Source organism: Thamnophis elegans, chromosome 16, assembly GCF_009769535.1.
Source record: "Thamnophis elegans isolate rThaEle1 chromosome 16, rThaEle1.pri, whole genome shotgun sequence".
Taxonomy (NCBI): domain Eukaryota; kingdom Metazoa; phylum Chordata; class Lepidosauria; order Squamata; family Colubridae; genus Thamnophis; species Thamnophis elegans.
In genome coordinates, this window is record NC_045556.1 from 22,290,580 (window position 1) to 22,312,959 (window position 22,380).

The window sequence follows — 22,380 nt, forward strand, 5'->3', positions numbered from 1 at the left end:
AATCTTCTCTGTTAGATCTCCATTCATCAGAACTTTGGCTGTCTGAGAGTTATAAAATCCTTCTATCATTTTTATAATTTTTCTCTGAATTTCATCTCGTCCAATAGTGTTACTATAAATTTCCAAATTACGTTGTCAAATGCTTTTTGTGCATCAAGGAAAATGAGTACCATTTGTTTTTCTGGATGCACCTTATAATACTCTATTATGTCTAGGATGACTCTCGTATTATTTTTAATGTGTTTGTGAGGTAAAAAATATGTTTTAGTCCGGGTTGTATTCATTTATTTAAAACCTGTTTAATTCTTCCTGCCATAATTGCTACAAATATTTTATGATCATAGTTTAGTAATGAAATTGGCCTGTAATTTTGAATTTATTGTAGGTGGTTTCTTCTTTTGGGATTAGCGATATTATTGCTTCTGTCCATGATTCAGGTATCTTGGCTTTTCCTAAAGCTTCGTTAAACATTTCCACTCCTAGCTCTTCCGATATTATTTTGTTATATTTGTATAACTCCACCGGTATTCCGTCTGGTCCTGGGGTTTATTATTTTTCTGGTTTTCAGGACTAATTCGCACTTCGGCTAAGGTTATTGGCCGTTTATCGACTCCCGTGTTCTTTTGAGATTAGGTTATCTTTCTGTGTTTAAATAATGTTTTTATTTGATTTCCTCCATATTATCTTCCGCGTATAGTTTTGCAAAGTATTTATGAATAATATGCTTCTTTTCTTCTGCTTTGTATTGAATTTCATTACTTGTTTAAATTGTCACTTTTGGAGAATCGATGGTGGGTCTCTTCTTTCAAAGATCTTGGCCTCTCTGGGGCAGGAAAGAATAGAGCTAACAGTCCGTTCACCCAGAATTCATGCAGAAGACGAGCCAGAAAGAAAACACATTAATGCTATAATTTAGGCTACTTTCTATATTTTGATCCAAGCTCAAAGGTGGAAAAATGTTTGGTTAGCATAGTCTTAGGCCAAGGATTAATCAATGACCCCCTAGCAGGCGGTCAAAATGCAAGTTTAAACAAAGCACCCCACTATGAAACAATGGTTTAATATCAGTGGAAAATGACCAGGAAATCTAACATAGAGAAATCTAAATTCACAGTGGAAACTTTTCAAGAGGAAGGGAAACTATTTTTTTTACAGTCTTTATTTTTAATGTGGATTTTTATATTTCTGCATCTGCTGTTTTTATATTTCTTGTTTTATTCTATTGTTGCACACCACTCAAAGATGCTTTTGGGCAAATCCAATACAAATTGGATTAATAAATACACATTTAAAGGAAAATCAAAATGTTTCTATAATACTCAAAATCATAGCAGCAGAAGCACAGCTGGAATATTTAGGAAAGATTCCACAGAGACTAAAAAGTCACCAACATGATTTTAAAAAAGGCAAAAGAATTGATCAGAAATGTTTCAGAAATTAAAACTTTGTTCCCTAGCAGCAGAGAAGCACACCTATTTGCTCAAAAGAGATGCCAAAAACAACGATTATGCTTTGAAGGAGCATACAAACAAGATTTTAAAATATAAAATATCCAAAGTAGGAAACTGAGAAGAACCAGTGCCAAAACTGAACTGTTTGGAAAAGTATTGATGCATTCATTTTAAAGTGAAACCATGAATGAGACTTACAAGTCACCAGATCCAGATGTTCTCCATTCAAGATTGCTAATGAACTAAAAAGAAGTTCTTCTAATAGAATGTAATGTGTTCCTAAAGTTGAAGAGTCACTTGTGGCTTGTCCAGAGGTATGTTGCTACTGGTTTTGCACTAGTCCGGGTGAACTGGTAGTGGACATTGGGACTGGGCAGAACAATTAACAGGCCACTGCTCATGTGCAAGCAACATGTGGCGCACCCACGCATGAGCGAAGTGAGCAGTGCACGAGCAAAGCACATGCAAAGCGAACTGGCAATAACGCTAGCAGCAATGCACCCCTGGACTTGTCGGCTGGAAAGCCGGCAGCCCAGGTTCAAGACCCAAGCTCCACATGACGAGGTGAGCTCCTGTCCTCACCCCACCCAACTCTTGCCAACCTAGCAGTTCAAAAGCATGAAATACAAGTAGAGACCGAGATATTGTTCCTTGCGAGCGGGCTCCCGAAGAGCCGGGCACAGCCTCCAGGGTGATGCACCCATGAGGTGACCATGCTCATGAGCAGCTGCCCGGCAAAACCCCCTCTCCAGCAGGGTGTAGCTCCATACACTGAACCTAAGGCGCCAGCCATGTGGCAGAGCTCCATGCACTGACCTAGGGGGTATCCCAAATGTGCCAAGCTGCGGGAGATGGGGGACGGGCCAGAGCGCCACATGGCTTGGTGCCTTAGGGATAACCCTAGGTCAGTGCATGGTGATCTGCCCTGGCTGCAAAGGGGGTTTGCCGGGTGGCTGCTCGTGAGCATGGTCACCTCATGGGTGCATCACCACTGAGGCTGTGCCCAGCTCTTCGGGAGCCCACTCGCAAGGGAGCCTGGCAACTCCCCCCTCTGGCCAGGCAGAAAGCCACTCCCCAACCTAGCAGTATCCTGAAGGCGCCAAGCAACATGAGCGCCTTTCTCCCCGGCTCCTGCGGCTTGGCGCCTTTGGGATATCGCTAGGTTTGGTGAGTGGTGCTCTGCCTGGCCAGAGGGGGGGAGTTGCCCAGGGGGGTTATTTTCAGGGGGGGTTATATTTTTGCCCACCCAAAAAATGTGGCAAGGCCTTAATTTCAGGACAGGTCGTATTTTGGGGGAAACATGGTAAATAGGTACCACTTCAATGGGAAAGTAATAGTGTTCTGTGAACCTTTGATGTATCGCCATACTGGCCTAGAAACAGAGATGAGCACAACTCATCTCTGGGCCCGGAGGGAGGAGTCCCCCTCGTAGAGATGTGCCCAGAGGGCTTCAGGTGCTTCATCAGCCACGGGCCCAGAGAAGGGGTGGGGGTGTGGCCATTGTTATCCGAGAGTCTTTAGTACCTCGTAGGATCCCTGCTCCGGAGCTTGTCGGGTGTGAGTCCCTGCTGATGAATTGGACCTCAAGGGTCAAGTGGGTTTGCTGCTAACGTACCTGCCTCCCAACAGCATTGCAGCAGCTCTCCCCTCGCTCCTCGAGTCGGTAGCCGAGCTGGCAGTTGAGTCCCCAGGCTTATGGTTCTGGGGGATTTCAATTTGCCTTCGCTCGGTGAACCTTGATGGAGCGGGCAGGTTCATGGCTTCCATGACAACCATGGGCTTGACCCAAGTAATCCGGGGCCCAACCCACTTGGCGGGTCACATGCTCAACCTTGTATTCTCTCGGAGCAGTGGAGTTGTGATCTTGGTCTGAGGGGTAGTGAGATCTACCCCTGTCATGGTCGGACCACTACCTACTGAGGCTTGACTTTCGGAGACCAAACCCCCACTGTAGGAGGAGGAACCGACCAGGTGGTTCTGCCCCAGGCGACTTATGGACCCCTTCGGGTCCAGACGGAGCTTGGAGGGGTGTGTTGGAGGTTGGGGGTTGGGAACGGAGCTTGGGGTTATTCTGATACTCTCGCCCGCAGCCGGCGGAGACTCTGGTTGCTGCTTGGAACTCGGCAGCGACGGAGTCTCTTAACCAGATTGCGCCTCTATGGCCGCTCCAAGGCAGTGGATCCAGGAGGGCCCCTTGGTTTACTGAGGAACTCCGGGAGATGAAGCGCCGAAAGAGACGCCTAGAGCACCAATGGAGATCCAGTAAATCCGAATCAAACCGAGCACTTTTAACATCCTGCATCAGAGAGTACATCCGGGCAATCAGGACGTCAAAAAGAACTCACATTGCCTCTCTGATTGCTTCCGCTGAGTCGCGCCCAGCCGCCCTGTTTAGCATAACCCGTTCCCTCCTATATAGGAGGGATACGGGTGATCCTTTGGAGGGCAGGGCTGAGGATTACGTCCAATTCCTCGCGGATAAAGTTGCTCGGTTTCGGGCGGACCTGGACTCCAATCCTGCAGAACCAGCTGAGGCACTAATGGATAATCTAATAGGTCATCGCTGGGTTGATTTTCAAGCTGTTACCCCTGAGGATGTGGACAAGGCCATGAGAGCTGTAGGTGCCTCCACATGCGTGCTGGACCCGTGCCCCTCCTGGCTGGTTGTTAACAGCAGGGAGGTGACACGGGGCTGGATCCAGGTGGTTGTTGCCGCCTCCCTGCGGGAGGGGGTCTTTCCCCCCGCTTTAAAGGCGGCGGTGGTGAGAGCCCTCCTGAAGAAACCATCTTTGGATCCAGCCGTTCTAAACAACTATCGTCCAGTCTCCAACCTCCCCTTTGTGGGGAAGGTTGTTGAGAAGGTGGTGGCCTTTCAGCTCCAGCGGTCCTTGGAGGAAGCCAGTTATCTTGATCCATTCCAGTCAGGCTTCAGGCCTGGCTACAGCACAGAAACCGCTTTGGTCGCATTGACCGATGATCTCTGGAGAGCCAGGGATGGAGGCCATGGTACTCCTTGACCTCTCTGCGGCTTTCGATACCATTGACCATGGTATCCTTCTGCGACGACTGCGGGAGGTGGAGGTGGGAGGCACTGTCTTACGGTGGTTCTCCTCTTACCTCTCGGACAGGTCGCAGTCGGTGTTAGTCGGAGGGCAGAGATCGACCCCTAGGCCCCTAACATACGGGGTGCCGCAGGGTTCGGTCCTGTCCCCCCTTCTTTTTAATATCTACATGAAACCGCTGGGCGAGATCATTCGACGGCATGGGATAAAATACCACCAGTATGCGGACGATACACAGTTGTATATGTCCGCCCCGTGCCAACTCAATGAAGGGATGGACGTGATGAGCCAGGGCCTTGAAGCTGTTAGAGACTGGATGGGGGTTAACAAGCTTGTACTCAATCCAGATAAGACCAAGTGGCTGCTGTGCTTCCCTCCCACTAATTGGCCAAGTGTTCCATCTCTCAGGCTGGGGGGTCAAATACTACGCCCCTCAGATAGGGTCCGCAACTTGGGAGTCCTCCTGCACCCACAGCTGACTTTTGAACATCATTTGTCAGCTGTGACCAGGGGGGCATTTGCCCAGGTTCGCCTGGTGCACCAGTTGCGTCCCTACCTGAACCGGGAGGCTCTCACAACAGTCACTCGTGCCCTTGTGACCTCTAGGCTGGAATACTGCAATGTGCTCTACATGGGGCTGCCCTTGAAGAGTATTCGGCGACTTCAGCTTGTCCAGAATGCAGCCGCGCGAGCGATCGTGGGTGCACCTCGTTTCACCACGTAACACCTATCCTCCGCGAGCTGCACTGGCTGCCTGTTGATCTCCGGGTGCGCTTCAAGGTGCTAGTTGTCACCTACAAAGCCCTTCATGGCATTGGATCTGGGTACTTGAGTGACCGCCTACTGCCAATTACCTCCACTAGACCGATAAGATCCCATAGATTAGGCCTCCTCCAAATTCCATCAGCCGGCCAATGTCGGCTGGCAACTACCCAGAGGAGAGCCTTCTCGGTGGCTGCTCGACCCTCTGGAATGAACTCCCCGTGGAGATTCGTACCCTCACCACCCTCCAGACCTTCCGCGTAGCCCTTAAAACCTGGCTGTCCCGACAGGCCTGGGGCTAAAGACTTCAACCCCACTCGAATAGTATGACTGTTGCGCTTTTTTTAAACGATGTATTGTCTTCATGTCTGTAACTTGTTTGTCCTTCCCTCCCCCTGAATTGTGAGCCACCCTGAGTCCCCTCAGGGAAAAGGGCGGCATACAAATAAAGTAAATCAAATCAAATCCCCAGATTTGGCAATGACTGGCCTAGTAAAATCCACAGGGACTCTTTCCTAAAGTTGCCAAAGGAAGAGAACATGGCCAAGGCTGCATCCAGTTTTAAATGAATATGATAGTTGAAGGAAAAAGTTACTATAATACCAGTAACGTCTCTGCTGGAAAAAATGTGTAGGAAGCATTATGAGAGATGGTATTATCAGGTAGAGAGCAGGACAAGTCATTAAATACATCAAATCCTATTCAATAAAAGTGGATTCCATGATGAGACTCATTAAGACAGGAATAAAACACCAATCTGCTCATTTGGAATATGTCCGTACAAGCTATGAGAACATTTATATTAACATAGAAGCTCTTAGAAGCTCTGATTGCTACGACTACTGCCAAACTGGAACAACTGCAGACAGGGACAAATGTCAGGGCTGAAGGAAGAGGGGGGGGGATCACTATTTGGGTGTTTTTAGCCTAGAAAAAAAAAGACAGGGAAGGGGGAAGATGGAGTACAAGTTATGTGAAGAGTGGAAGAATGGAAGAGCAACATTCTCCTCTCAAAATATTAGAAATTAAGGCTACCCAGTGAAGCTGACTGGAGGTTTTGAAGAAGAGATTGGACAGCCATTTGCCTAGAATTCTATAGGGCAGGTGTGCCAAACTCAATTTCATCAGGGTTGTGTTTGACCTTGGGGGGGGCATGGCCAGCACGACATCACTCATGTTGAGGGGCACCTGTGGTGGCCCAAGTGCTCTGCCAGAGAAAACGGGCTCCTGAGCTCCGTTCAGCTGGAGCGACCTCCTGCAACCCTTTGCCAGCAAAAATTGAGCTCAGGAGGACCATGCATGGCCCTCCCAAGCGCTGTTTTCTCTGGCAGAGGCAACATGGGCTGATCCTTCACTCTTTTCCATGGCAGCTCTGTGGGCCAGATCTAAGCACCTTGCAAGTCGTATCCAGCCCTCGGGCTTTGAGTTTCACACCCTGGTCTAGGTTTCCTGCTTGAGCAGGGGGTGGACTAGAAGACCTCCAAGCTCCCTTCCAGCTCTATTCTGATTGATGGAAGCAGAAACAGACAGTCTGTACAGGGTTCCAAATAGCATCCAAAAGTACATCAGAGTCCAGGCAAAGTAATGCTCAAAATTCCAATTTATTAAGAGAGCCACGTTGGCACATCTGGGAAAACCCAATTCTGAAATCTTTCCAGTTTTCCCCACCTAGTTGAAACTTCAAGATCTTGCCCCCACACCACAAGTCCATCACATGGTCCAACCTTCCACTGCCATGCTGGCAGCTTCCACCTATCCAGTTCCGGTCAGGCGCAAAGGTGCAAAGACAAAGGATGACCTTGGCTTTCTAGAAAGAATTTCGTTATGGCTACATAGCATCTAACTCTGTACAATCCCCCCCCTCCCATCTTCCCACAATAGAAAATGCATAGTAGAATAATAGAAAGTCTGGCTGCAGGCCTGACACAGTACTACTCAGAATCCAGGTGTGACATTAAAGTGGAAACTCATGAAACCCCTCCAGCCCCTGAGATGGTGTGAAATGCCCCTCAGAAGGCCAGCTAGCATCTTCTTCTGGCACCTTAATGGGTAACAAATGTGCTTTTACAGAAGCAGAAGATTGCAATCCAGGAAATCAAAGGTGATCGAAAATGTATTTAGCCATCCGGATGAGACAAGATCTCGGCTATTTTTACTTAAATAGTCATTACCCTACTTGTGCTAACTTAAATTGCACCTTTATCAATCAAGCATGCAGGAAAACATTAGTTCGTGTTATTTATGTGATTTCGTTTGTACAAATCTTGCCATGCTCCCAATGACAAACAACAATACCTCTCTTTTGCTGAAGTTGTTGCATTCCTGCCTAAAATATTATCTCTTTGTAACAGAGAATTTAAGGTGCCTACCCATCCACCCACCCAGCCACCCAACCATGGAACATTCATTTTTGAAGCTAATGAGAGATTTCCAGTGGCAGAATTAGTGTGCAGCAGAGGACAATGTAAAACTGCAGTTTGATAGCAAACAAATCTTTGTTTCACGAACAGGGTTCTGTAATTGGAAGTGCCAGCTGCCTCTGGAGTTGGGTGGTGTCAAATCAAATAAATAAATTAATCTACAAGCGAGTAATGAAAAATAAGTGATGTAAACCAGCTAATCATTACTATACATCCGGATGTAATACTGCAAAATGGCATTTACATTTTCACAGGCTGAAATGTAATTTAGTTAGCAAACCAGTAATTCATCTTAATGTGGCGCAGGGCCCCACAAGTCATGCTGAAACTTTTTAGCTGTCTCTTAGAATATACAGCGAGTGCAGCTCTATTAAAACACGGGCAAGAAGATTTCACTTTGCAAGAACCGAGAAATTCAGCTAACAGTGAATCTCCCAGCCAACAGCCAAAATCTCCTGATAAGATTTTGGGAGATACAAAAGTAGAGTACGATCACACTCGGAATACTACATCCAGTTTTGGTACCACCACAATATCAAAAGATGTTGAGACTCGAGAAAGAGTATAGAGAAGAGCAACAAGGATGATTAGGGGCCTGGAGGCTAAAATGTTGCAGGAATTGGGTATGTGTAATCTAGTGAAAAGAAGGAGTAGAGGGAGACATGACACCAGTGTTCCAATATTTGAGGGGCTGCCACAAAATACAGGGGGGGGGTTTCAATCTATTTTCCAAAGCATCAGAAGGCAAGACAAGAAACGATAGATGGAAACCAATCAAGGAGAGAAGCAACCTAGAATTAAGGACAGTGAGAACAATCAACCAGTGGAACAGAAGTTGTCTTCAGGGGTCCTCCATCATTGGAGGCTTTTAAGATAGGACTGGACATTCATTTCTCTGGAATAGTATAGGATCTCTTGCTTGAGCAAGGTTTGGACTAGAAGACCTCCAAAGTCTCTTCCACATCTGTTATTCTGTTAAGTTCTCTTCTGTTAAACCAGGGGTGTCCAACCTTGGCAACTTTAAGACTTGTGGACTTCAACTCCCAGAATTCCCCCCACTTCAGTTCCCCTCTGGGAATTGAAGTCCACAAGTCTTAAAGTTGCCAAGGTTGGAGACTCCTGTGTTAAACAACAGGAGACAAGCTAAAGCCGGCAGTTAGACACTGGCTTAGGCCAATCTCTGTCATGCTGGTGCATCCCACCTTGTTATTCCTCTGTGATCTTCCGGAGACAAGATAAGAGTGTGGAATACAGATTCCGCTCATCATTATCTAGAAAGAATAGCCATATTCATCAACTGCTACACCTTGGGGGAGAAAAAGCTGAGCTCGCTTGCTTATTGGGTTAGAAGGAAATTTGGGCTGCCTTACCCCCATCCATTCTCTCTTCCACGGATGAAGGATGCTGGGCCACCTGTCTACCCTCCCCAGAAAACTGATCTGCCAATAAGCCCAAAGAACTCATTAGGGGGATATGAGATCTCCGGGTGTGAGCGCATCCACCCAGCAGTGTGATTATCGTTGCATCTCTCCTGCCGAGCAAGGGAATTTTTCAGCAACGCTTCATTCCCCACAAGTATTGATGGTGAAATTCTTCACACGAGATGGGACTTTTTGCCATTGGCTACGTTCCATTCCCTGAAAGCTCCTTCTCATCAACAATGAAGGGCATCAAATAAACATCAGCAGCGAAAATCAAGGCAACCAACGGCGATAGACTCATTGGCACAGAAGGTTATCTCAATCAATAGACCATCATAGAGCAGGCGGGCGAGTTAAGCCAGAACAATCTTCCAGCGGACATTGCTGGGTTTCAGACAATCTGAGCTTGACATTCATCAAGGTCAGTCAGCAGGAATGCTTACATTTTAATTGGGCGATTGATCTTGCCATAAATACGGTAAAATTAAATGTACTCTCCGATGTTTCCAATAAGGAGAGACCCCACAAAGAAGCAACAGGCAGCAGATGCAAATGGTGTGGCTCCCCAACTAGCATTCCTCATTTCTCCTTAACTTTCTCTGTTTGTGTGTGTGTTTGTGTGTGTGTGTGTGTGTTTGTGTGTGTGTGTGTAAAATCTCCCAGAGCCAATCAGGAAATTGTTACCAATTAAATACCAGCAATATATGAAAAAAAGAACAAGGGAAGACATGAGAGCCATGTTCAGGAACACAAAGGGAAGCTACAAAGAAGACGTCATTAGGACAGAAACTAAAGCTAAAAATAATGGCTCTATGTTACAGCTATCTACTATAGCTTTTGTTTAAATATAGGTAGTCCTCAAGTGACAGCTATTCATTAAGTGATGATCTGAGTTACAACAGCACTGAAAAAAGTGATTTATGACCGGTCCTCACACTTACAACTCTCACAACACACTCATGGTCACATGATCAAAATTTGAGTGCAGGTACACCATGATTCGCAACAATTCAAAGTAACAAAGGTTTAAAAAAAATAGCTTTGCAAACAATCTTTGCCTTTACGGCTGATGCAGCAATAAAATAGTAATAGCCCTTGGACTTATATACCTTTACAGCCCTCTCTAAGTGGTTTACAGAGTCATCCTTTCCCCTCCAACAATCTGGGTCCTTATTTTACCCAACTCGGAAGGTTGGAAATCTGAGTCAACTTTGATCCCCGTCAGGATCGAACTCCAGATTGTGGGCAGACTTAGCCTGCAATGCTGCATTCCAACCACTGCACCACCAGGACTCTTCAACTCAATAATCAGAATAGAGCTGGAAGGGACCTTGGAAGTCTTCTAGTCCAACCCCCTGCTCAAGCAGGAGACCTTCTACCAGTTCAGACAAGTAACTCCCAGAATTCAACGTGAACTTGAGTTGAAGCGTCCTGCAGTGCAGTGGTGAAATTCAATTTTTTTACTACCGGTTCTGTGGGCGTGGCTTGGTGGGCATGGCAGGGGAAGGATACTGCAAAATCCCCATTCCCTCCCTACTCCAGGGGAAGGATACTGCAAAATCCCCATTCCTTCCCTACTCCAGGGGAAAGATACTGCAAAATCCCCATTCCCTCCCTACTCCAGGGGAAAGATACTGCAACATGCCCATTCCCTCCCTACTCCAGGGGACAGATACTGCAAAATCCCCATTCCCACCTCACTCCAGGGGAAGGATATTGCAAAATCCCCATTCCAGGGGAAGGATACTGCAAAATCTCCATTCCCTCCCCACTCTGGGGCCAGGCACAGGTGGTATTTGCCGGTTCTCCAAACTACTCAAAATTTCCGCTACTGGTTCTCCAGAACCTGTCAGAAACTTCTGAATTTCACTCCTGCTGCAGTCCCAAAATAAGACACTTGGAAAAAGCCCACCTTTCTGGGCTAACTGTAAATGTACCTGGGCTTTTTCTGCATCTCTTAAAATAGCTTCTTACTCTGAAAGGCAGAAGAGACATTAACTGAGAAGAATTCCTTTTTTTAAAAAAGATCAAAGGCTCCTTTGAGTTGAGGTCAATTCCTGGTGACTGGACATGTCCATGTCGTTTTCTTTGAGCCATGGGAATACTTTCCAGCTTTACTGCTTAACCCTAGGATTTCCTTGGTAGCCTCCCATCCAAGTATTAACCACGTCCAACACTGCTTAGATTTTTTTTCAAGGTCAACTAAGACTTCCTCCATGTTTCCACTTAGCAGAGGCCTTTTAACAAAACCACAATTGAAGCTAATAAAGGCAACTATATAAGGCCCCAGGGTAACTCTTTGGATGGTGAAAGAAAAGAAACACACCTGTTTTTTCAAACTTGGCAACTTTAAGATGTGTGGCCTTTAATTCCCAGAATTCCCCAGCTAGCTTGTTTTAAGATGTGCGGCCTTCAACTCTTGGCATGCTGACTGGGGAATTCTGGGAGTTGAAGGACACACATTTTTAAAAAATTGCCAAGTTTGAAAAACACAGAAACAGACAGACCCAAACAGACATTAAGAGTTGCACATCTGGGGCAGCAGCCACAATTCAATGGTCCCCCAAAATTGGCCTGTTTCTTCTGCCTTCAGCAATCAGTTCCTCAAAGCCGTTAATGGGATGAGTATTTGCCAAGACAGAGATGGTAAGGAAGACGGGTGGGAATCGGTTGGGTGAGGGAGTCTCCAACCTTGGCAACTTTAAGACTTATGGACTTCAACTCCCAGAATTCTTCAGCCAGTATGGCTGGCTGGGGGATTCTGGGAGTTGAAGTCTACAAGTCTTAAAGTTGCCAAGGTTGGAAACCCCCTTGTCTGGGTGGTTTCTTAATTAGGATGTTGCTTATCATCCCCACCAACACTGACAGGGCAAGCCATTAGTGCCGTGATGGTGAACTTATGGCAAGCTATGGTGTCACAGGTGGCAGGTGGAGCCCTCCCTGTGGACATGGGAGCTGTTGATCAACTCAGTTCCACCACACATGTGCATGCGTCTCCTACGGGCCAGCTGATTTTTGGGTCCTTGCCACACATGCGGGAGATGAGCATGCATGCATGGGGCAGTGGGGGGTCGCGCACGCATACGTGGGAGTACATGAGGTCATGTGCACATGCGCAGGGGGGCATGGGGCACATGGGGGTTGCAGTGCCCTCCTGCACCCCATTTTTGGTTTCAGGAGGCTTTAGGGAGGCTAGACCCAAAATGCAACAGACCCCCCCCATCTTGGGCATGCATGGGGGGAGTGTGGGAAGGTCATGCATGCATGCGCAGGGAGGCAGAGCACCATTTCAGCAGGCGAGGAGAAAAAGGTTAGCCATCACTGCACTAGTGTATAAAAATGAGAGCAAAACCCACTCTCTTCTAGCACTGATGATGTTACCTAGTTGGGTCATGAAATGTCTGCAAGAAAATCACCAAGCACAGAAGGCATCAAGGACTCCACAGGAGATACACAATGTGACTAGTCCATAAACCAAACCCTTGATAGTTGTTCTTCTCTACTTTAGTATTTCTCCTCCTTTTCTGGAGTGAAGACCCTTTTTTCTTTTTTTCCCCTTCCTCCCTCCCCTCCATTTTTTTTTTTTCCTTCATTCTTTCCAAAGGGGGACTTAATTTTTTCAGGGAAGCAGAAGCTCAACAGAATTCAAAACGGCAGAGCTTTAATCTTTCTTGTAAGTGGTCCTGGCAGTATTAGCACAAACGCTCCACATGGTTATTTTCTGAAATTAAAGCATCCCAGAGAACAGATGGAGAACACAACCTCAAACATTTTCCCAGGGAACCCTGACGAGAATGTTGAACATTCTACAACTTTCATTTGCAGGATTTACTGGTGTTTAACTTTTGGGTTTTTTTTTCTTTCTTTTTACAACACACTGACTCAGTTCATTCAGCACTGAGCTACAGCTTTTTAAAGGCAGATTTGTTGAGACAGAACTGGCAAGGTTCATACAGAGCAATAAACCATGACTTGTTTAAACAATGGTTTATTGGATAAGGTTGAATGGCTTCACTAAGCCATGAACCATAGTTTATGAATGAGAAGAGACAGAGTCATACTTTGTGCTAAGCCAAAGCCCAAAAAGACACATTAGGGTTACTAAGACATTGCTTAAAAGGTAGTCCTCACTTAAACAGAGTACTACTTAATTTGGGGGAAATGGTATAAGTGGTTAGATGACAGAAATAGGAAACAAGAATTTGGGAGACGTAATTTGTATTATAGAAGAATTAGGAAACAGGGATAAGAAAGTAGGAAAAGTAGAATTTACAAAAGTAGAAAAAGATATATAATAGAAGTAGAGTAAAAATGACTGTCTGATACGAAGGACCAAACATAGACTGTTAAGCAAAGAGTAAGAAATAAAAGGATCATAAGTGTAAAATTAGAATGTATTAAGAGGGAAATATTTGTGAAGATGCACTGAGAGATATCTGCTGCAAGTAGAACATTCAGTTCTGATGTTGCCTGTAAGTTTTGTGTATGTTTTGTCAACGTGTTTAAAATATTTTTTAAAAGGTAGTCCTCACTTAACAACCAGTTGCTTAGTGACTTTTGAAGTTGCAATGGACCCCTTCTGAAAGTACTTGCAACCTGGTTCCAAACTTCCAGTGTGGCATATGCCCCCCACGTGGTCACATGATGGCATTTCAGCCATACTGGCAATCAGCTCCCCTTCAAAGCCACTTCTGCTGACAAGGGATGTGACTTATGACCCATTTTTTTGGTGGTTTCTGGCAAAGGACACCTAGCAACCCTGGCATTTGCTTAAAGATACCGCATACCGATGTTCTCTCGCCCTATGCCATTGGATAATCTCAACCACTGATTTCATGCAGATGTTAAACAGGGAAGAAAATCAGCCACAAGCTACGCAGCAACCCACAAACAGGGGTCCCAGCTGGACTTCTCCTCCTCTGTCAACACCAATCGGAACTGGCCCCAGAAGTAAACCGAAACAGTGCTACCGGCCCCCAGCTCCCCATATCAGCACAGGATACCATCATCAATGGTACAGAAAGCAGCCAAGAGGTCAAGAATAGTAGTTTCTCAACCTGGACTTGAAGAGGTGGTGCAGTGGCTAGAATGCAGTACTGCAGGCTAACTCTGCCCATTGCCAGCAGTTCGATCCCAACCAGCTTGAGGTTGACTTCCATCCTTCCGAGGTCAGTAAAATGAGGACCCAGATTGTTGGGGGCAAGAGACTGACTCTGTAAACAGCTTAGAGAGGGCTGTAATAACTAAGAAATGGTATATAAGTTTAAGTGCTATTGTTATTGCTATTTACCATCTTCTGTGGTGGCGCAGTGCTTAAAATGTAGTATTCAAGGCTAACTCTGCCCACTACCTGCAGTTCGATCCCAACCAGCTTGATGTTGACTTCCATCCTTCCGAGGTCAATAAAATGAGGACCCAGATTGTTGGGGGCAAGAGGCTGACTCTGCAAACTGCTTAGAGAAGAGTGTAAAGCACAGTCAAGCGGTATATAAGTGCTATAATTGCTCTTCTATGGCTGTTGCTAAGGATAGACACCCCAGAGATCATCCAAGATCTATACTGTCTCGGTCCCATACCCAGGCTGAAGAGCATTATGGCTCTTTATAGAGGCTCAGTGGCTTAAAGGCCCTGAAGAAGGTTGTGCTCCAGAGAGTCAAGTCATAGCATTGCATGACAAGATGAACTTGCCTCAGCTTCTGCCCATGCTACAGTATATGGGAGTAGATAAATAGGTACCATTTCAATGGGAAAAAAATAAGATGCATCATATGGAAGTATAAACCCAACCGTTGCCAGACCAGCCTGAATGCGATGCCTGAACAAGGCAACATCAGTGGAGGGAAAAAGCACCAGATGGGCACTACAGGGGTGTCAAACTGAAGGCCCAGGGGCCAGATCTGGCCCGTAGGGTACTTAGATCTGGCCTGCGGGGCTGCCCGGAAACAGCAAAAGATGGCCTATGTTGCTTCTGCCAGCAAAAACAGAGCTCGAAAGGGCCGTGTGTGGACCTCCCGGGCTCCGTTTTGCTGGCAGAAGGTTGCAGGAGGCCTTGGCAGATGAAAATGGAGCTCAGGAGCCTGTTTTCGCTGATGGTGCTCAGGCCACCATAGGTGCCCCTGATACAAGTGACATCGAGCTGGACATGCCCACCTTGGCCATGTTCATCCCCAGCACCCAGAGATCAAACACAACCCTGATGCAGCCTTCAATGAAACCGAGTTTGACACCCCAGCACACTATAGAATGCCATTAACCATCCTGAGTACAGAGCTTGTTCACCCCACTGCCCTTCTGGTTAAGGATGCAAGCATGAACTGAATGGATTAGGAGTCTTAGGCAAACAACTATTCTGTATTAGTGCTGTAGTGTCCTGGCTAATGTACCAACACCATACGCTAAATAAATAAAACTCAGGCTGAACACTGACTGAAAGAAGTCAAAAGGATCTACTTCTTCCAGAGTTCTCTGAAGCTGCTGCCCAGCTTCAGATAACAGAGTTTTGGAAATGACAAAAATTGTCCAGTAATCATCAATGTCCAATAGCACCAATGGCCTCTTGAGGAAGGGGGAGACTTTTATTAGTTTGCAAGAAAAGTCTGGGAAGGATCAGCACCTCCTGCTTCCTCGTTGTAGGGGAAGGACCTTCCTCTATGTGAGGCCAAAGGGTGGTAGGAGCTGAACTCCAGAAGAGAAGTAGGGATGGATTAAGAACTGGTAGCGAAGATTTTGAGTAGTTCAGAGAACCAGTAAACACCACCTCTGACTGGTGAAGCCCCCATCTATTCTCTGCCTCCCAAGTCCCAGTTGATCAAGAGGAAATGGAGATTTTATAGTATCCTTCCCTGCTGCCATGCCCACCAAGCCAAGCCCACAGAACCAATAGTAAAATTTTTGAATCCCACCTCTGGATGGGTTGCACACGAGAGCGAGAAAATCCTTCATAGGGATCAGTTCCTCATCCTGCATCTAACTTAATTCTGAGTTTTGGGCATGATGTTTTCCCATCCTGTCTATTCAGACCTAATTAGCAGCAATCAAAAGGTATCATGTTGAGATTTTTCTGTGAGAAAGAAACACTTTTAATTAAGAAAACAGGCTCAGCATTTCAACTGAGAAGAAATCCAGGAACAAGAGAAAAACATGCATGGTGCCCACTGAAGAGGATTCGGGAGATGATCTTGCTTGCAGCAAGAATTAATTTATTGACTGGAAAAATAAAAGGCTTCTCAGGAGAACAGGAGAATATTTGTGCATCTTTGGGCATAGAAATCCAGGGATGCCCATAGGGAAAATGATAGCTACAGCCAATACTGCTTCTAACCCAGGGAAGTTTCAAGAAGGTGTTGGAACAGCTGTAGGTCCAGAGCTGGGTTAGAAGTAGCCTTAGCCAATTAAATCACTGGGTTTAATTGACAAAGGCTAAGAAGAAGTACCATGGTCTCAATGGTGAGACTACACTTGGAATACTGCATCTATCTAATATAAATATATCAAAGCCAAATACCACTCACCCATCACAAAATCTCCAGAACCGTAAAGCCTACAAACTTGAAATTTGGCACATATGTTCTTCTTGGCTTCTAGGTGCTTGCTAAGAAAGGATTTATCAAAATGATCATCAGATCATTAGTATTTCCTATACAGTAATTAACACGCTCTGATGTTAAGGAGTTCTACTTCCCCTCCCCACCTGAAAAGAACTCTGTTCCAACTGCCAGTTGCCTCACATTATGTTACCTCAGTTCAAACCGGCAGCCGTTCCACTCCTTCACTCAGGAACGGTCTGTAACAAACGTCGGTACCTCACCAAAATATCTACGCCTTCCACCTCTGGAACTGCTTCTGGACTCAAGGCAAGCGGGAGATATATTCTCTTATGTGTTTCAATCACTGACCACCACTGAGCCAACGGATTATGAACCGAATTTCTCTTGCAAAGCTCCATCACGTAGTTTCATCGTGAAGCACGGGTATCCAGCTAGTATAAATATAAAAGAGATATATAAAATATAAAAGAGATTCTGAGTCCCTGGAAAGAGTGCAGAGAAGAGCAACAAAGATAATAAGAGGTCTTATCAAAACTGTATGGTGAACGATTGCAGGAATTGGGTATATCTAGCCTAGCAAAGAGACGAACTAGAGTGGCCTGATAGCAGCCTTCCAGGACTTGTGGGGCTGTAATGAAAGAGGAGATTGGCTTTTTCTCTAAAGCAACTGAGGGCAGGAGGAGGAACAATAGATGGAAGTTTGCTAAAGGGAAAGCCAACCTGGGGCTAAGGAGAAACTTCCTGACAGCGAAAACAATTAATCCATGGAACAGTTTGATTTTCTGAGTTGTGGATCCCTGGAAGTTTCAAAAAATAGACTGGATAACCATTTGTCTGGAATGGGATAGGATCTCTTGCTTCAGCAGTGGGTTGGACTAGAAGACCTCCAAGGTACCTATTAATCTATCTTCTGTGTTCTGAATGATGAAATGTTCAACAATTCTCTATCAAAGTTCAAAGAATCCTGGTGGGGTTTTATGGACTAGCCTGTATCACCTCCATGTCATGGAGAGATTTAACCTGGAAATAAGGAGAGATTGACTGACAGTGAGAGCAACCAACCAATGAAACAGAAGTTGCCTTCAGAAATTGTGGGAGCTTCATCAGGCTCTTCATCAGGAAGAGACTGGACTGCCAACTGTCAGAAATGGTGTAGGGTCTCCTGCTTGGGTGGGGGTTGGACTAGATGGCTTACAAAGTCCCTTCCAATTCTGTTAATCTGTAACCTAAGTTTGCTTTGATTCTTTGAGAATACAGAATATAGTTCTGTGTAAAATATTATTTGATGTGCACTGAAGCAGCCAAATTATTTTAGAAGAGACCAAATGCAAATCCGCAGTTAGCTGTGACTCTCTTGTTCTTGCACTGAACAGCTAGTTAGCACAGAAAACATGAGGAAAGATCTTAAAAACATCTAGTGAACTGCATCTGAATCCTGTCATCATGAAATTGGTCTGTGCAATGCTGCCTTTACGAGAACAGCCCTCTCCAGTGTGGGGGAACCTGTCAGAATAGTCAGCAAAATCCTTATCCAATAATAAATTTTTTCAGCGCTATAAATTCCCCACCAAAGACTAACACAGCTACCCTTCTGGAAGGTTCATTAAACATGGAATAAGAGATGGAGGAAGGCTTCTGCTTTGGTATTGATTTGTAAAGATGTGAAACTATTTAAATGTAGCATTTAAAAGTCCCACGCAGGTCCGTTAACTTCAAGGGTGGTTTACTACAATCCTTTCTTTATGGGTCAGCCCTTGGCCGCTGTCCACAAAATACAGGGAGTCCTCGATTTACAATCATTATTTGAAGTTAGAAAGCCAGTGAAAAAAGTAACTTAAGACCATTTTTGACACTCCCAACCGCTGTAGTATCTCTATGGTCACCTGAGCAAAATTCGGACACTTGGCAACTGGTTCATATTTATGATGGCTTCATGTGATCCTCTTCTATGCAGAAACATTCCCAGAGGGATTCCTCAGAAATGATATGCGTAAATGACCTTGGGAGACGGGACGAAAAGCCACAGACTAGGACCATGATGGGACCACGTGTGCTAGCCAGCTAGTCTTCGTGGGAGCTGAAGCGCTGGAAAATGGCCTGAAAACAGCCCGTAAAATGGCCAAAACCAGCCAAAACACCAGGCCATTTTTCAGACTGTTTTCCAGGTCATTTTTCAGGCAGTTTTCAGGCCTGAAAATTGCCTGAAAAATGGCCTGAAAATGGCTCGGAAAACAGTCTGAAAAATGCCCCCAAAGCAGGCATGGGTGTGCTAGCCACCTGGTCTTCGGGTTTTTGGTGCTCTGGCACATGTACATGCATGCACACAAACACATGTTCCAATTCGCCACTCGGAACCGAAAAGGTTCGCCATCACTGGAGTTGGCAAATGCCATGCAAAGAATAGGTGGTGTGGGAAATATTTCAGAAAAAGTCCCGCTCTAGTTTTCTGGGGAGTAAAAGGAAAGAAGGGGAGAAATTCTTTCAGACTCCCAAGGCTTTGTTAATGTAACCGTACAGTCAAGACACAGAACTCTTAGATGTGCTTTTTCCCCTGGACTACCTAAAAGGGCTGACAGATGTGGAAGTTCCCCTTAGAACACAGAATAACAGAGTTGGAAGGGACCTTGGAGGTCATCTAGTCCAACTCCCTGCATGAGCAGGAGGGTCTATAGACAGAGTGCAAGAAAACGCCCTGAAAAATGGCCCAGAAAACAGCCAAAAAACCCAGCCAAAATGACCAAAAACCAGGTCGTTTTTCAGTCCATTTTCTGGTTCGTTTTCAGGCAATTTTGGGGATCATTTTTTTGGAAGAAAACGACCTGAAAAACGGCCTGAAAATGGCCCCCCAAATGCCCCAAAACAGACATGCATGCACCGGTCAGCTGGTCTTTGGGGCTCCGGCGCACAGACACGCACACACGGACACGCATTTTGGTTTGGGCACTCAATACTGAAAAGGTTCACCATCCCTGGCTTATAGTGTCCCATTCCAGACAAGGGGTTGTCCAGTCTCTTCTTGAAAGCCTCCAGTGATGGAGCACCCACAGCCCTTCCACGGATTCATTGTTCTCACCATCAGGAAATTTCTCCTTGGTTAATATGAGAGCATTTGTAAAAAAAAAAAACAGCCACCTATCCCTATTCTTATTTACTTACTGGCTCTTATATATTTTCTTGTTCTGCACCTAAAGGCAGGACGAGAAGCAATGGAGGAGAGAACCAGTCTAGAACGAAGGGAAATTCCCTGACAGTGAGAACAAGGAATCTGTGGAATTGTGGTTGCTGCAACAATGGAGGCTTTTAAGAAGAGACTGGACAACCATGTGATCACAATGGTATAAGGTCTCCTGCTTGAGCATGGAGTTGGACTATCCCCGTGATAGGGAACTGATGGCACGCGTGGCAGAGGTGGCACGCAGTGCCCTCTCTGATAGCACATGAACCGTCGCTCCAATTCAGCTCTTCCACACATGCATGTGTGCTCCTGTCAGCCAGCTGGTTTTCGGGTCTCTGACACATGGGGGCAGGGGGTGTGCAGGTGGTCTGTGCGTGCATGCATGAGACCCATGTGTGCATGCGTGGGAGGCTGTGTATGCATGCACAGTAGCCCGCATGCATGGGGGCATGCGCATTGCATGTTGGTGTTTGGGATCACATGCTTTGGCCACTCGATCTGGAAAAGCTTAGCCATTACTGGATTATCCCTTCCAACCGATTATTCTGTGTTCTATTTTCTTGTTCTGACTGAGGCTTCCTGATACAGTAAAAAGCACAGGTTTAGTCCCCCAAACCTTTTTATTTCCAAGGCTGTGACTTATATTCATTCACAGCCCATCATGAATCCCAAATAGCTGTACAGAGTCCTACAGTAGGCTGCCAAAGTCCTTCGGGATAAGGCTGATAAGCACCCACCTTTCTCTTCCTTGAAACGCTGCCAAAGACTTAATTGGCAATTAGCTTGGCAAGGCCACAGGGAGCAAAGAGTCAAAACGGAGCTTCAGAAGGTAAACTGACCAGCATGAACCAAGTTGCTTCCTGCAAAGGCTCACTTGCCTTTGCTCCTCCTTTATGTCCTATGGGAGGGGCCAATCACCTCCAAGCCTTACTCCGAGTCGTCCCTTCTGTCTTAGCTGTTCTTGCCTTCTGGCAACTCTATGCATGTGTGCACTGGGAACAGGGCAAGCCCGTTCTTCTGCCTCACTGCTGTCACATAACTCTCATAAGGCCCTGACCCCTCTCTGTCTCCAACTCAGAGCCCTTGTCCGAGCCTTCCCCAGACTCCAGGATTGGCCCAGTTTCTTCCCCAATCTCCTTGCTGCCCAACTCTTGCTGCCAGCTCCACAGGCTGCCAGGGGGCCACAACAGTTCTACTAGATTTATAAGGCCACCTAACTCCAATAATGTGGCTCTAGGTGGCGTATAGCATATTTACACATAAAGGGGGAAAAGCTGATTCCATGAATTGGTGAAATTGCAACTCAAGCAACTCTGTTGCAAGACAAGGCAGAGCACACTCTGCAGCTGTTTATCCTTCTTGCCAATAAGGATTAGAATGTGAATTCTACCTCCCCCACCCCTGCCTTCTCTCCATGCCAGAAGCACCCATAGCCAACAGCCCATGGATTTTGCTCTACAACAGATCATCCCTTTCAGCATTACATAAAATTGGTGGATAAACCACCTTCCTGTCACCCGAACAACGGATGGCAGTGCAGCATCCGAGAGGCAGGGTAGAAGTTCATTCTGTATTGTAAATATCTTTATGCTGAGCTGTCTTGATCTCAACACTGAGGCAATAATCAGAGTTCCGCACCATTAGCTCTGCAGAGCCCCGTTAATACACAACCTGGAGTCTGGCGAAGAAAGAAGCTCGTCTTTAAATCCTTCTCGGTTTTATCAAAGCTCCCTTTTTAAAATGCAAAGGCATTTCCTCCTCAACACTCCGGGACTGGTGACATTTCAACACCCTTATATTACAAGCTGTATCTGTAGACCAAGCAAAGCTGGGTTTTCTGTCCTCCATTGACTAGCGGTGATTAAACTACGAGGAAGACATATCATTTCTTAGGCCCTTTAGATTTCCAAGTCCAGCCTTCCATTTGATTCATACTAGACACCAGTGGGACACAGTCCATTAAAACATGCCAACCAGCCTCTGGTGGCATCTTTTCAGGGGCCGGAGCGATGGAATTTATGCCTCTCTTTTAATGCGTACTAAGTTAAGGATACGTCTCCATGTATATCTGGTTCATTAAGCAAGCTCACATCAATGTGCATATTTGGAGAAACTAATCTCAACGCCATGCTTACAAAGAAGAGTGAAGGGGAAGGGAATTAGAATTAGAATAGAATAGTACAGGAAGGGACCTTGGAGGTCTTCTAGTCCAGCCCCCTGCTCAAGCAGGAGAACATATACCATTTCAAAGAAGTGGCTGTCTAGCTCTTCTTAAAAACCTCCAGTGATGAAGCAGCCATGATGTCTGAAGGCAATTTCTGTTCCATGGGTTAATTGTCCTCACTATTAGGAAGTTTCTCCTTAATTCCAGGTTGCTTCTCTCCTTGATTAGTTTCCATCCTTTGTTTCTATCCTGCCCTCTGGTACTTTGGAGCATAGTTTGACCCCCTCTCTTCTTTGGGGCAGCCCCTCAAATACTGCTATCATGTCCCCCCTAATTCTTCATTTCTTTAGACTAGCACAGTGATGGCTAACCTTTTTT

The 22,380-nt window shown here is 45.8% G+C and overlaps 1 protein-coding gene across 1 annotated transcript in view; it reads right to left on the reverse strand.

The window, feature by feature from the left end:
* The window catches only part of MEGF11 (multiple EGF like domains 11), a 471,865-nt gene that overhangs the window by 267,399 nt on the left and 182,086 nt on the right, over positions 1-22,380 (reverse strand).